Raw genomic sequence first — 15,921 nt, forward strand, 5'->3', positions numbered from 1 at the left:
GCGCATCTAGTCCAGCATCCTGTTTTCACAGTGGCCAACCAGATACCCATAGGAAGCCCACAAGCAGGACCCGAGTTCAACAGCACTCTCCCCTCCTGCTATTTTCAGCAACTCTCTTCAGAAGCATACTGCCTCTGGCCATGGAGGCAAAACATAGCCACCATGGCTAGTAGCCATAAGTAGCCTCATCCTCCATGTATTTGTCTAATCCTCTTTTAAAGCCATCCAAGTTGGTGGCCATCATTGCCTCCTGTGGGAGCAAATGCCATAGTTTAACTATGCTCTGTGTGTAGAAATACTTTCTTTTTTCCGTCCTAAACAGGAGTGTAGTTGTCCAGGGTCTCAGGGAGTCTTAGACCTATTACATTTTGGGGAGCAGGCTCCCAGCAGGGTTCCTGTGTCTCCAGCATTCTACGAGCCAATCAACATGAAAAGAGAATGTGTTAGCCAATGAGAAGAGTCTTCTAACGTGCTTCCTTGCCCTTTACTGCTGATTGGAGCCAATCAGAGTGAAAGGAGGTAAATCAGCCACTGAGAACACTCTTCTCAGTAACTAACACTCTTCTCTTTCTTGCTTATTGGCTCCTAGGGACTTCTTTTGTTGTGGGAGAAGGTCTTAACAAGGATGTCATTCTCAACCCAGCAGCAAAAAAAGGGGGGAGAAGCATGGTTGTGACTAACATGAAGAGACCCCACACCTCTGAATATGCCCCTACACTACTGGTCCTGAATCTTCCAAATTTCAGCTTCTTTGGATGTCCACAAGTTCTAGTTTTATGAGAGAGGCAGAAAAACTTCCCCTTCTTCATGCCATGCATAATTTTATGCGTGTCTATCATGTCACCTCTTACCTTTTCTTTGAACTAAAAAGCCCCCAATGCTGCAACCTTTCCTCATAGGGGAGTCCCTCCATCCCCCTGATCGTTTTGGTTGCCCTTATCTGAACCTCTTCCAACTCAATAATATCTTTTTGATGAGGCAACCAGAACCTCATTCCAAACGCTGTCCCACCACGGAGAGAGAAAGGGTTGACAAATCCTTCCCCAGTGCTGCCACCCTGATCTAAACCCCGGCTCAAACAGCTGCTTTGAACCAGAGACAAAGCGATCGATCACCCCGGTCCCGTCTAGTTTGGCCCTCAGAAGAAAGCTGGAACCCAGACGCTTCACCGAAACCTGGCAGCTCCCACTGTCTCTGCACATGCCGAGGCACAGGTTCAGAGAGGCACGGGTTTCCAAGCCGACGTTCCTGCCGTTTGAAACTGGGCCTGTCGCGAAGAGGCCCCGCCCCCGATCTCCCCATGGTACAGGTCTCTTTCCTCCGCCCCATAACCTTCCCCATCCCTTCTCTCCTGATGTTGCCTCCAACATCAGGAGCGCAAACCAGCCGGCAAGCAGCCTCTGCAGAGTGAGTCAGAGACCCGCACGCCCCAAGGCTGCAGACAGCCGCGGAGGGGACGCTGGGATGAGGCGCCTCTGGTGTTCCGCTCCCCATCTGCTTCAGCAGACCCAGGAGGAGGCGAAGCTGATGTCAGGAGCTGCCGGATGGGGCTGGTGGCGGCAGCGCCGGAGCAACTGCAAGTGGAGAGGCAGAAGCAAGGGAGTGCGTGTGAGAAGAGCATTTTTCCAGGTGTTTTTTAAAAAAATCCAGGCTTAGGGGTGCCTCTGGCGCCCCTCAAACGCTGCGCCCTCCTGCTATGCTTACCTTGCTTACTGTGTTACACCAGCCCTGGGACCATCTGATAAGATGATATCTGCAGGAGGTCCCCACCTGCAAAGCGCATGATCAACTGGGTATATAAGGGATAAGATGGTCTTTCAGGTATCCTGGTCCCAAACTGTATAGGGCTTTGTACACCAAAGCCAGCACCTTGAACTTGGCCCGGTAGCTAATAAGTAAACCGTGCAATTAAGCAGTGGGGTGACATGTTGGTGATACCCTGCCCCAGTGAGTAGTCTCGATGCTGCATTTTGCACCAGCTGCAGCTTCCAGACAACCTCAAAAGTACCACATAGAGTGCATTACAGTAATCCAGCCTGGAGGTTACCAGTGCATGGACAACAGTGGTCAGGCTATCCCGGTCCAGAAACGGCCCCAGCTGTCTTACCAGCCAAAACTGATAAAAGGCACTCCTAGCCACTGAGGTCACCTGGGCCTTTAGTGACAAAGATGGACCCAGGAGAACACCCAGACTACAGACCTGCTCTTTCAGAGGGAGTACGACCCCATCCAAAGCAGGCAACTGACCAATTATCTGAACTCAGGAACCACCAACCCACAGTGCCCCCATCTTGCTGGGATTCAGATTCAGTTTATTGTCCCTCATCCAGCCCACCACCAAGTACAGGCAGTGTTCCAGGGCTTGCATGACCTTTCGCGATTCAGATGTTGCAGAGAAATAGAGCTGGGTATCGTCAGCGTACTGTTGACATCTCACCCAAAATCTCCTGATGACTACCCCCAAGGGCTTCATATAGATGTTAAACAGCATGGGGGACAAGAAGGTACCATCTGTGGCACCCCAGAGCACAGCTGCCAATGGTATTATCTGAAAATGACCTTGGAGATAGGATAGGAAACACTGTAAATCAGTGCCTCTGATACCCATCTCACCAAGTTGGCCCAGAAGGATACCATGGGCAATGGTATCAAAAGCCACCTAGAGATCAAATAAGAATAACAGGGTCGCACTCCCCTTGTCCTTCTCCCAATAGAGGTCATCCATCAGGGTGACCAAGGCTGATTCAGTCCAATAACCAGGCCTGAACCCAGACTGAAATGGCTTAAGATAATCTGTTTCATCCAAGAGTACTTGCAGTTTCTGCACCACAACCCTCTTGATCATCTTCCCTAAAAGGGGGGTATTTGAGACCAGGTGGTAGTTGTCACAAACCAATGGGTACAGGGTGGGCTTTTTCAGGAGTGGTCAGACCACCGACTTCCGGGAAGGGTGACTTCGCTTGTGCCTGCTTTTGAGACGGGCTCCCGCCTCAAAAGAAGCTTATTCAGATATAAATCAGTCAGAACATTTTTTTTTTGACTGATGAAATTTCTCCCGGGCAGGGAGAAACGTAGAGATCAACCTCAAAAGCCTGTTTTTGTTGGGAGGACTGGATTTCATTAATTTATGAGAAAAGGTCCAGCCAGCAATGCCGGACGGACTTCTGAACAAGCTCTATCTGATTAATGCGATACGTTTATCTTTTCTTCAAAGAGAAAACGGACTAACAGGCAAGCACCCTTCTTTCTATTATTTTTTTTACTTGGTTTAAATTGTTGCAGCAAAAAGAGATTTGTCAAATGAATCAGCTTTAAAGAACTTCTGGGTGAGCTATAACTCTTCTCTGTTATTCACGAAATTAACAGCTTATCTCTGTTTCTATTGCAAAAAGCTGTCCTGGAAGTGCATTCTAAAGATATAAACAGAAGAGGGATTTCTATTCCGAGGAACATTATATTGTCTGGGACTATTCTCTTTTTGGTCTATTTTATTTTGACGAATCTGCTTCTTCACGACGCCACTAATTGTTTCGATGCTGGGAACTAAATTTGTTTTGTATTCTTGAACATAGAGAGATAAGGCAGGCTGCTCTGTTTATACTGTGATGTCATCAAGCCTGGAATATTAACCCAATTGTTGCTGAAATAAGAAGTGGTTCTTCTTTATTTTTGTTTTGTTTTGTTTTCGTGGTTTTAAAAATGGCAATCAAGAAAGTGGCTGAGAATCTGGAAGTAATTATGTTTCAGAAAATAATGGATGAGATTGAGATAACGAAACAAACCCTGCGACAGGGCAGTAAGGAGCTGAAAATTGAACTGAGCAAAATGACGCAGGAGCTTAAAGAAATAGGGGATCCTGTGAGAGAGGAGAATGAGATCAGAGATGAGCAAAGAAAAAATAAAGGGAAGATACAAGCCCTGGAGATTGGAACAAATGTGGAATTGGAAAAAGATCTGGAGTTTATGGATATTAGAAATAAAATCTACTGTTTGGAATTTAACGTTATCTCTGAAGAAATTAATGAAGATATTAGAGATAAAGTTATCAATGGCTTGGATAATCTTCTGGACTGGAATGACGTGATGGAGCTTGATATAGAGAAAATCTATGGAATCAACTGCAGCCATGTGACAATGGAAAAACTCTCAAGAGATGAGCCAGTGCATTTTGTAAAAAAGAAGAACAGAGATATGACTTTACAACAATATTTCAGCAACTTATTCAGAATTGATGGCAAGAAAACATTTGGGATAGAGGAAATTCCCATCAGACTCTTATTATATGACTATGGCTATGACAGCAAGATTATTATGGAATACTGATAATGGAAGATTGGACACTGAAATTACTGGACTTAACAGGACTATTGAAGATGGAAGATGGAATTAATAGGGATAATGGAATAATGGCTATTGAAATTATTGGACCTAACAGATTTTGATGAGATGGATTAATCGATATGTTTACTTGGACTATGGTTATGACAATAAGATTATTATTATTATTAACGAGATGGATTAATCGACATGTTTATTTGGAGAAAAATTGATAGATATATTTCTTAAAGAATTGAAACCTCTCTTTGACTTTTTGTGGAAAGAATAAAGTAATGTTTATGAGATTTGATGATTAATTAAGATAACTACTGGAGGAAAGTGATTTTATAATATCATTTAAGAGACAGGATTGTTATATATTGTAGACCTATAACTGATTTGATCTGCGACAAATGGGAAGTCAACATTTTATTTTTTTGTTTAATCATTTTTGTTTTGTTTTGTTTTTTGTCTTTGAATGTTTTATGATTTTGTTTTTTATGTTTTATGAAAATTTGAATAAAAATTATTGTAAAAAAAAAAAGGAGTGGTCAGACCACCGCCTCTTTCAGAGAGGCTGGAACCACTCCCTCCTGCAATGACCCGTTGACCACACTCTGGTTCCACTCGATCAAACCCTGTCGGCAAGCTTTAATAACCCAAGAAGGTCAAGGATCAAGAGGACACGTTGCTGGCCACACTTTTGCAAGCACCTTGTCCACATCATCAAGCCACATCAACTGAAACCAATCCCAAGAAGTTGCAGCAGACGTTGCACAGCAGTGGCGTCACTAGGGTTGGTGTCACCCGGTGCGGTAACTCATGGTGTCACCCCCATGGACCTCCTCCCGTACAAGGTATGATAGCATTCTTCAAGTACTTGAAAGGTGGGCTGGGATCTCTTCTCGATCGTACCAGAGTGCAGGACACAGAATAATGGGCTCAAGTTGCAGGAAGCCAGATTCCAACTGAACGTCAGGAAAAACTTCATAACTGTTAGAGCGACGTGACAATGGGACCAATGAACTGGGGAGGTGGTAGGCTCTCCAACCCTGGAGGCCTTCAAGAGGGCAGCTGGACAGGGACCTGTCAGGGATGCTTTAATCTGGATCCCTGCATTGAGCAGGGGGTTGGACTCGATGGCCTTATAAGGCCCTCCCAACTCTCTACCATCCTGTGATTCTATGAAATTTACACCCATTTCTTAAACAAAAGTCACAACTCGTGCTATAAGTAAACAATTTCTGACATACACTTTCATCCATTTTGGAAATACAGGCTGTTCCCTGCAACAGGACAGGGGAGGTCTGCGGTTCTCCGGATGTTGCCAGACCCCCAACTCCCATCAGCCCCAGCCTTAAGTAGCAGAAGGGGAATCTGGATTCCTGGGCAGTCGTGTAGTGGCAAATCCAGAAGTGCAAAGTCCCTTCAAATGGTCACAGTCATGCACCCCTCACAGCGCACACCCCCTTCTAAGATTCTGGAATAATCTGGCCAGGCTCAAATGCCACTTTCTGCTTCTCTATCGCTGTCATCGTTTGACTGTCCTTTCTTTCAGTCAGAGATATTGCTTGAATTACTGCATTCAGTGTCTACACGTTTATCTCCCTAGGAGCTAATCAGCATGAAAGGGGAGTGTGTCAGCCACTGAGAAGAGTCTTCTCAGTGGCTGACACACCTCCTTTCACCCTGTTTGGCTCCAATCAGCAGGGAAGGACAAGGAAGCATGTTAGAAGACTCTTCTCAGTGACTAACTCACTCCCCTTTCATGCTGTTTAGCTCATAGGATGTTGAAGACCCTACTGAGACCCTGCTCCCCAAAAAGTAAAGGGTCTAAGACCCCCTCGGACCCTGGATGACTACACCCCTGCTCCTGGGTCTCTTTCTCATCTCGCTATGGCTGCGTACCCACCATACATTTAATGCACGTGGCTTCCCCCAAATAATCCTGGGAGCTGTAGTTTACCCCTCACAGAGCTATAATTCCTAGCATCCTTAACAAACTACAGTTCCCAGGATACATATGGCATGTACACAGCCTAAGAGTAGTGGAGTTTGACAGCGAAGAGGAACTAGAATCCCTGGCCTGTCTGTATATGGTGAGGGAAGATTTATACCGGACAGACAGTGTAGTATCACCATACATCTGAAGCACATTTTCTCCCCAAAGAATCCTGGAAATTAAGGGTGCTGAGAATTGTAGCTCTGAGGGGTAAACTACAGCTCCCAGGATTCTTTGGTGGAACCCATGTGCTTTAAATGCATGGTATGTATGCAGCCACAGTGAGAGGAGAAAGAATACTGGAAGTGTAGTTTGTTCAGGATGCTGAGAGCTATAGCTCTGTGAGTGGTAAACTACAGCTCCCAGGATTCTTTTTTGGGGGGAGTGATGCACTTTAAATGTTGGTGTTTATGCAACATGAGTGCTTAGACTAAAGCCACGACATGCACACCATGTAGTCATTCCCAACCTTTGGGTCCCCACATGTTGGTGGGAACTGGAGTTTGCCCTCTCAGAGCTACAATTCTCAGCCCCCTTAGCAAACTACAGCTCCCAGGATTCTTTGGGAGAAGTCATGTGCTTTAAAATGTATGATGTGAATCGGTGACTTCAGACTGCTTAGAGCAGGGAGCCTTGATGTCTCTACCACTGAAAGGGTAGCACTAGGATGCCTGGGTTCTTTTCTTGACCGAGTAGGAGCGGGCAGAAAAGTAGAACTTGAGCAGCCTCATCTGAAAGGGCTGAACAAATGATATAGGACTGTTCTGTTAAAAGCCATGCGTGTGCCCACATAGCAACACGCACCCTTTCAGTGCAATAGCCTTACTCCCAACTAAGGCTGCAATCCAATACATGTCTACTCAGAAGTAAGCTCCATGGGTTTAATGGGACTTACTCCCAGGTAAGTGTGTATTGGATTGCAGCCTAAGTGTGTGTGCAATTTGAAGTTGTTTTTCGTTGTTTCCAATTAAGTATTTTAAACTGTTGTAACCCACCTTAGGACCTCAGGGTGAAAGGCAGGTATAATGATAATAACAACACAGACTGTAGCATAAAGCACTTTACACAATGACAAATGTGAGAGAAGCAAAATATAGTTCTCATCACCACCATCAGTAATGTCACTATCATAAACAATTATTATTATTTATTCATAACATATTTTATACCTTACCTTTCTTGCGAGCTTAAAATGGTGTACAACAGTCCTGTAAGGGAGGCCTCTTTAATTATCCCCCTTTTGCAGATTTGGATGTGTGTGCCTGTTGATGCCGCTAGGGTGCAGGGAGGTTGCTTTAAGGTCACTTACTGAGGTCATGGCAAAGATGCAAGCTGACCCAGAGATTTCCTGCAAACTGCAAACATCCCTAAGTGAACACTTTGCAGGGCTGTTGTGAAACCTGCAGAGCCGATGGGCACTGAGCTGTAACAGAGCACTTCTGAGCCGGTTTACTCAAAAGAAAATCCCATACATTCCATGGGATTTACTCTCCAGGTAGTGAGTTTACGGGATTGCAACTTGAAGCATTCTGAAGGGCTTATATTTCAGACCAAATTGTGCAATCCTGGGCAAGTTTACTCAGAAGCAAGTCTCGCTGTACTCAAAGAGGCGTACTCCCCAGGAAGTGCTTCCAATAACGGGCATCTGGCTGGCCACTGTGAGAACAGGATGCTGGCCGAGATGGACCACTGGCCCGATCCAGCAGCCAGCCAGACTCCCTTTCTGATTTTTAGGCTTGCAGCCAAAACTTTGCAAAAGAAATCCAACAGGATAAGCATGACTGATACCTCTGTCTTCTCCCCCCCCCTTCTTCCCGCCCATATGGCGTTGGGGGTTCACTGCTGGACTGAAAGGGCCACCTTACTTTGCAAATGTACTTACATGTGATGGGAGTAGGGTTGCCAGATTCAGGGCCTGATCCTGATCCTGTATCTTTAGGAGAAGAGAACGTCAGCCCAGTGCAGGTGTTCTTGCAACACTTTAATGGGAAAAACCACAAGGTAGAATTCTCCTTTCCCTCTGCACAACTGTTAAAGATACAGAAGACCTCTTGGAGGCTGGGGAAGCCCATATAGGCAGTCACCTCTCAAGTCATAGCAGCATTATAAGTGACTGGCAGTATTTATTTCCAAGAGGGAAATGAACAACAATTAAAAGATTTACAGCAGAGGAGAAAAGGGGAGGGAGGAATTAAAAGAGAGACGGAGGAAAAAATTTTTGACCCCGACGTGATTCGAACACGCAGCCTTCTGATCTGGAGTCAGACGCGCTACCGTTGCGCCACGAGGTCCTGACAATTTTGGGTAAGCAGAACTATAGAACTCGCTGAGCACGACAGCTGAACTATTTTCGATTCAAAATTATACGGCAGTTCGAAAAGAAAATAGCGCGGGAAATGTAGAATAACATCTTTCGATGAAAAGGCCATAATTCCATTTAACTCTGTTCATCGACTGTCGGTTTCCCAGGCAGGCGCAGAGAAAGCCCCAATCTATTGAGAGAGCAAGAGCAGTTGTGGTTGTGGGACCTTCCTCCCCCATCTGCCCCTGAGAGAGTCAATTATTTCTCCTTTGTATTTACTTCCAGCCTGCTTCTTTTCTCGCTCCGCCGGCATCTATTGTCCAATATTCCCTCAGAAAAGCCATCATCTCCAGTATCCACAGCTGAGGAATACCTCTGCTGAGACCAACCAAAAAGTCAAATGTGTGGTAAGCTTTCGAGATCTAGATGGTTCTTATGTATCAATAGGGCTGCCCACTCCATCTCCAATGAATCTGTCCCACCCTTCTTGAACAGCCTTCTCGTAGGAGCCCCATAACACAGGAAGATCGCCCCCTCTGTAAGTTATGGCGGGGAAATACTATTTTTCCCCTCTGGCTTCAGTTAACCGCCTAGTAGTGATTATGACTGCTTTTTCTTCTCCTCCTCTTCTCAATCCTCCTCCACTATTGCTCGTCAAATATCGCCATGCACATTTCCATTTTGTCTTACGTCATAAACAAGCAGCAGCTACATAAGCTCTAAGGAAGAAATTTTGTGAACCAGTTCCTCGTTAGTATAGTGGTAAGTATCCCCGCCTGTCACGCGGGAGACCGGGGTTCGATTCCCCGACGGGGAGAAGTGGTTCTGTTTTCTTTTTTCTTTTTGTTTGCTTTCAAAAAACTAAGAAATAATGGAAATGATAACGACTTCAAATAAAAATTATATTTCGAATTTAAAGGTGAAAAAACCCCAATGCCATTTCTCAAGCATGAAACTGAATTCTGGACTTCTGCTTGGCAGCTGGAGACACAAGTCACTGTTTTGGGGACGGTGTAAAAGCCGGAACGGAACACAACAGGCTGGAACGGGCCCTTTATAAAAGAAATTGATGCCAAAAACACTGGGATGTGTTAGAGACACTTGAGAACAACATTTAGGAACAAAAACCATTCCGATAGGATTTTTATTAACCCTTTAACAACCAAAATGCCCTCCGGAACGGAATGAAACAGCATGGCGACGTCCCAGCGAGCCATACCTCCGAAATTCACCAGTCCCACATGACTACATGGGATTCATGCAATAAGACACAAAACTTCCACGAAAACCACGTTCCGATACCCGTTCCGGGCTATAATACGCTTTTACGTAAAACAGCTTGGAGCGGCGACTCCCAGCGACAGACTTCCCAAATTCACCAGTCACACATGACTACATGGGATGCATGCAATAAGACACAAAACGTCCACGAAAACCACGTTCCGATACTCGTTCCGGGCTATAATACGCTTTTACGTAAAACAGCCCGGAACGGCGACTTCCCAGTGAGCCAGACCTCCCAAATTCACCAGTCGCACATGACTACATGGGATGCATGCAATAAGACACAAAACGTCCACATAAACCACGTTCCGATACCCGTTCCAGGCTATAATACGCTTTTATGTAAAACAGCCTGGAACGGCGACTTCCCAATCAGCCAGACCTCCAAAATTCACCAGTCCCACATGACTACATGGGATGCATGCAATAAGACACAAGACTTCCACAAAAACCACGTTCCGATACCCATTCCGGGCTATAATACGCTTTCATGTAAAACAGCCCAGAACGGCAACTTCCCAGCGAGCCAGACCTCCCAAATTCACCAGTCCCACATGTTACTGCCTCTCCTTTTGTTGGGAAATGGGAGATGACACAGGATGACACAGGAACCTCTGGGGTGATCAGCAATACCCTTTCTTGCTGTTTGTAGGTCCACTAAGCAGCACTATTGGTGCTGCTACCAGGTTGCGAATGGCTGGTGAATTGGGAGAGAGAGAGAAAGAGAGATTGGAGGGGCAAGTCTGCTGGCTTTTACTCATGGCTTCTCTGCTGTAGGGAATGAGAGAAGACACTACTTGCTGCCACTGAGCCACCTCTACAGTATAAATATAGCATACCTGGGCTGCTGCCTTCTTGGTCTGAAAAAAGAAGGGATCATCCTGTCTCTGCAGAGACCAACAGATCTTATAGTGCCCCTAGTGGGAAGAAGAGTAAACTGCAGCTATTCTCTAGCACCAAAAGCTATCTGTAGTTGCATTCAATACTAGTATAGCTTACTACAAAAACCTTGCTAGGAAAGAAAGACAACAATGTACTATATTGTTTTCACACACATACCTCATTAATCATTGCTAGAGCTGCCAACTAAGTAGTAATATTTATTGGAGCAATGTGTTTTGCAGTTAAATTTGCATACTATCAACATTTCATTCAGATGTTTTGTGTAGATGACTGTATAATTTATAAATAAACACTACCGCTCGTTGGAATTAAAGGTCATCTTTAATATATATTACAGTAACATAAGAAAATCAAAGTATTCACAAAAATACAGAATTGTGCCCTTAACTTTCAGCAGTACCAATTTAAATTTGACATCAAATGAAATTTGTCTCTGTTGTTAAATTAACTAAAGTTATATTTGGCTATATACCATTGAAAACAATTGGAGCGCATAGCACAAATCTTTGCTTGTGTGTAGGCAAGTGAAAGTGGTTGCTGTGAAAGCTTGTGGCCCAGAGCATTGACTCATACAATTATGCATAACTGGTGCATTTGATTGACTAGGCTGGTTCAGATGTTGTTCTGGGCTCTGTTCAGAAAGATGTATTATTGCATGGAATGTGGCTTATGTGGAAGTTTTGTGTCTTATTGTATGCATCCCATGTCATGTGGGACTGGTGAATTTGGGAGGTCTGGCTCATTGGGAAGTCACCGTTCCGGGCTGTTTCATTCCATTCCGGAGGGCATTTTGGTTGTTAAAGGGTTAATAAAAATCCTATCAGAATGGTTTTTGTTCCTAAATGTTGTTCTCAAGTGTCTCTAACACATCCCAGTGTTTTTGGCATCAAGTTTTGTAGGTAAATGGCATAGAATTGTGGATGTTGTTGTTAATGAACCTGTTTGTTAGAATATCACTGGAATATGTCGGGTGTTCTGGCACTGGTGTTCAAATAACAATGCGAAGCATTAAAAGTAAATGCTCCATAAATCTACTTTTCCTGCCAAGAATAAGTTCTTATTTCTGATTTCAATAAATTGACCTTTATTATATCTTTTGTGTGTATTTCTTAAGTAATTAAGGGAGGAATCATACACATTAGAGCAGTATGTGGGTTTTAAAGAAACTGAGGAGTCAAGATGGAGCAAAGAGACAAGAGGAGAGACAAACTCACACAGGGGACAAACCTTATAAATGCTTGGAGTGTGGAAAGAGCTTCAGGAGATCTACAGCAGCAGTAGCAGGAGCAGGAAGAAAGCACACCCGGGAAGCCAGTGAGCTGCCTCCTTCCCCCCCTGGACAAGCGAGCCAGCAACGGGCGACTCTGAAGGGGAGGCAAGAGGACTGCGGGCCGCCGCCACTATCATCGCCACCACTGTCGCCGCCACCATCCAGAGGCCCCATGGCTTTTCCATGGAGGAGCAGCCCGGCCCGCAGCAGCAGCATTCGCCACCGCACCGCTACTATTACAACCAACACCACCAGCAGTATTTGGCCGAGGGCAGTGGGCCCGGTAAGGCCCAGCTGCAGCAGAAGGTGCCCCTGCAAGCGTTCCAGCCTCTGCAGCACGAAGCGCCCTGCAAGAAAGCAGCCTTGCAGTGTCGGTTAGCTGGAGGGAAAATGATGGTCCCAAGCTCATCTAGGGAGCTGAGCGGGGACTTGAACCTGGGGATCCCCAGTACTTTCGATTTAACTAATAACTTGTTCAGATTGGAACCCTGTGCTCTCCCTGCTTCTAATTAACAATATTATGATAATGTTATTTGTTACTTAATTTATTTTTTGTAAATTATATATTGTTTTTATTGTATTTTATACCTGTGTTTATTTTTTTTGTAAGCCGCCTTGACGGCCTTTGGCCGAAAGGCGGGGTATAAATAAAATTTAATAATAATAATAATTTAATTCCAGCAAAAGTTCCCATTGTGCTCTCGGGAGAACATTGGAGTACACTGTGCTCTGGTGGGTAAACATGCATTGGGGCTCCAGACATACACATGTAACAGATGTCATATGATTGACAGGTTGATGCCCCTCACCCACTTGTTAAATTTAGCCTGTGAGGCTGTTCCTGACATGGATCTGATCCATGGAGCCAAAAAAATTTCCCACCCCTTATCTAGACTCATTCCAATCTAGGTTCAGCCCTGGCCATGGGACTGGGTATGCCTTGATCTCCCTGATCTTTACCAAGAGTGGGACAAGGGAAGTGCTTCTTAACCTCTCTGTGGCTTTTGGTACCATTGTCCATGGTATCTTCCTAGACCTGCTTTGTGGAATGGGAACTGGGAGCACTGTGCTACATTGGTTCTGAATCTATGTACATGGCCGAGTTCAGAGGATAGCATTGGGGAAGTGTTTGATGATCCCCTGGTTATGGTGCTGCAGGGCACTATTTTATCTCCAGTGCTTAGTATCTATTTAAACCCTCTAGGTACACTCATTAGGAGATTTGGGGCAAGATGCCATCAATATGTTGATGACAGCTCTATTTCTCTATAACATCTGAATCAGGAAAGGCCATGAGGACCCTGGACTGCTGCCTGGATGCTGTGGCAGGAACAATGCAGGAAAATAAGCTGAACTTGAAATTCAGCAAAATGGATGGGCTGTTGTAAGTGGCTCCTGTGTCTGAGTCATTGGCCAATTGCCTGTCCTGCATGGGGTTGTACTTTTCCTGAATATTTAAAACCCCAACTAAGAGATCTACACTGGCTGCCAATTTGTTACTGGGCCATCTTACTGTTAATCTGTTTAGGGGTTCTCCTAAAACCATCTCTGTCATTAGAGGCTCAGGTAGCCTCGGTGGCACGGAGTGCCTTCTATCAACTTCAGTTGGTAGCCCAGCTATGCCCCTATCTGGACAGGGATAACCTTGCTTCAGTTGTCCATGCTCTGGTAACCTCCAAGTTAGATTACTGCAAGGCACTCTACGTGGGGCTGCCTTTGAAGACGGTTTGGAAATTGCAGCTTGTGCAAAATGTAGCAGCCAGATGGTTTGAACGTATAAAACTGATTCTGGCCCATTTGCATTGGCTGCCTGTATGTTTCCGAGCTCGATTCACACTGCTGGTTTTAACCTATAAAGCCTTACACGGCTTGGGGCCACAATACCTGATGGAACGCCTCTCCCGACATGAACCCACCTGTACACTACAATCAACATCAAAGGCCCTCCTCCGGGTGCCCACTCGGAGGGAAGCTGGGAGGCTGGCAACAAGGGAGAGGGCCTTCTCAGTGGTGGTCCCCAAATTATGGAATGATCTCCCTGATGAGGTGCACCTGGTGCCAACACTGTTACCATTTTGGTGCCAGGTCAAGACTTTCCTGTTCTCCCAGGCATTTTAGCATTTGTTTTTAAATTGTGTTTGTTTTTTTAAAAAGGTGTTTTTCAATTTGTATATTTCTATATTTGTTTTTAGTGTTTTTAATTGTTGTAAACTGCCCAGAGAGCTTTGGCTATGGGGCGGTATACAAATGTAATAAATAATAATAAATAATAATAATCTGTAAAGACTTTAACAGTTTGGGAATAGTTTACTTGAAGGATCAGCTCACCCCACATATGCCTACTCGACTACTTCAGTCTACAGAACTCGCACTTAATATTTCTTTTGCACTTGTAAAGAAACAATCTTGTTTTGTGGCAGCTCCTGTGCACTGGAACTGATATTTTAATCTGTAATTTTACTTTATAATGTATTCTTTTATCTGCTGGTTTTATTCATTTTGCTTTTTTATAAACTTGCTTTTATTTATATATTTATTAAATTTGTTAGTTGCTTTTCTGCACAAATATATGCACTCAAAGTGACTTACAGTTAATAAAAAGTAAAAGTAAAAAATATGTATGTGTGTGTATGTATTACACAGGGCTCATCCAGACGACTGTATAATGTGTGACATGATCGCTTTGTGTATTCATTATTTTTCAGTTGTCCATATGACGCCGCGCACTTTTGCGCATTTCCGCACAGTTAAATCCACTTTGGCATTACCGCAAAAAATGTGATTTGTTTTTTTAAATTGGGAATCATCCGCCGCAACATTAGGGGCTCAGATGCAATACCGTGGACTTTAGAGCAGGAGGCATTCCGTGGGCGGTCACTGGGCGTTTCCCCATACCCCTTGCCGCATCCCCAGCCAATCACGTATTTCCACTTTTGCGCATGAGCCAATCATGTATTTCCACTTTTTGTGGTGTTGGGGAGGCCTGGCAATTTCTACTGCGCAGATGCAAAAAACTGCATTTGCGCAGAAGCTCAACAGCCGTTAATCTTTAGCCTGCTCACTGTGGCTCTTGCCTTATGCTGCCGCCGCCACCTACACAGAGAGCGTGGGGCAGGCAGAGAGAGAGAGAGAGAATGGGGAGGAGCTGTTCTGGAGAAATAAGTGGAATTGCCAGCTGTGTTAATCTCCAGAAACGTTAATATGCATAAACGCAGAAAAGCATACAGTTGGTTTTGTGAAATATCACAAATACAGCCAAACAACCCACAGGAATTATTGGCATGTAAGTGGTTTGCTAGATGGCCACCTGCAACTATCTAAGGAGGCTCTGGAAGGAGAGCGGAGGAGGGGTCGCTGGTGGCAAGGGCCAGCTGGGGAGAGAGCAGACAGTGATGCCAGGCCACCCCCCATGCGGGAGGGAGACCTCAGGCAGGCTCCCAGGCAACCCCTTTCCTCCAGGAGCCTCTCTCCCACAGGCTGCTTGAAGCTATGTTCGCCAGCCAGAAGGGGGCTGCCGAGTCAGCTGTGGGACGCTCTGACAGCTCAGCTGTCAGCCCAGCTGATAGGCGGCTTGGCAAAGGGGGGGAAGTGGAGCAGAGAGAGAGGGAGCAAAGGAAGGAAGCAGGCAGTTGCAGTTAAAGCCTGGCAGTTGGGGAGGAGGTGGGGTGGGAGATGGGGGGGCAAGGGCTCTCGGAGGGGTGCCCCATCCCCCACGAAGCCCCTGGAGCCCTTGGCCCCCTCCTCGGGAGAGCTGGAGATGTTTGGCCCCTTCGCTCCAGCCCTCCTAGAGTGAAGTGGTGGGCTAGACCACCCTGGAAGCCCAGGGGTGGATCAGAGAGAAGC

The 15,921-nt window shown here is 45.4% G+C and overlaps 1 long non-coding RNA gene and 2 other non-coding genes across 3 annotated transcripts; 2 read left to right on the forward strand and 1 right to left on the reverse strand.

The window, feature by feature from the left end:
* Positions 1–8,501: 8,501 nt before the first annotated feature.
* On the forward strand, positions 8,502–12,390 carry LOC133363278 (uncharacterized). Its single transcript, XR_009757645.1, has 3 exons — positions 8,502–8,623; positions 8,907–9,028; positions 11,923–12,390. It is a non-coding gene; the product is annotated as an uncharacterized LOC133363278 (long non-coding RNA).
* On the reverse strand, positions 8,539–8,610 carry TRNAW-CCA (transfer RNA tryptophan (anticodon CCA)). Its single transcript has one exon. It is a non-coding gene; the product is annotated as a tRNA-Trp (tRNA).
* On the forward strand, positions 9,367–9,438 carry TRNAD-GUC (transfer RNA aspartic acid (anticodon GUC)). The gene has a single exon. It is a non-coding gene; the product is annotated as a tRNA-Asp (tRNA).
* Positions 12,391–15,921: the final 3,531 nt, after the last annotated feature.

This window comes from Rhineura floridana, chromosome 8, assembly GCF_030035675.1.
Source record: "Rhineura floridana isolate rRhiFlo1 chromosome 8, rRhiFlo1.hap2, whole genome shotgun sequence".
In the NCBI taxonomy this organism is placed as follows: domain Eukaryota; kingdom Metazoa; phylum Chordata; class Lepidosauria; order Squamata; family Rhineuridae; genus Rhineura; species Rhineura floridana.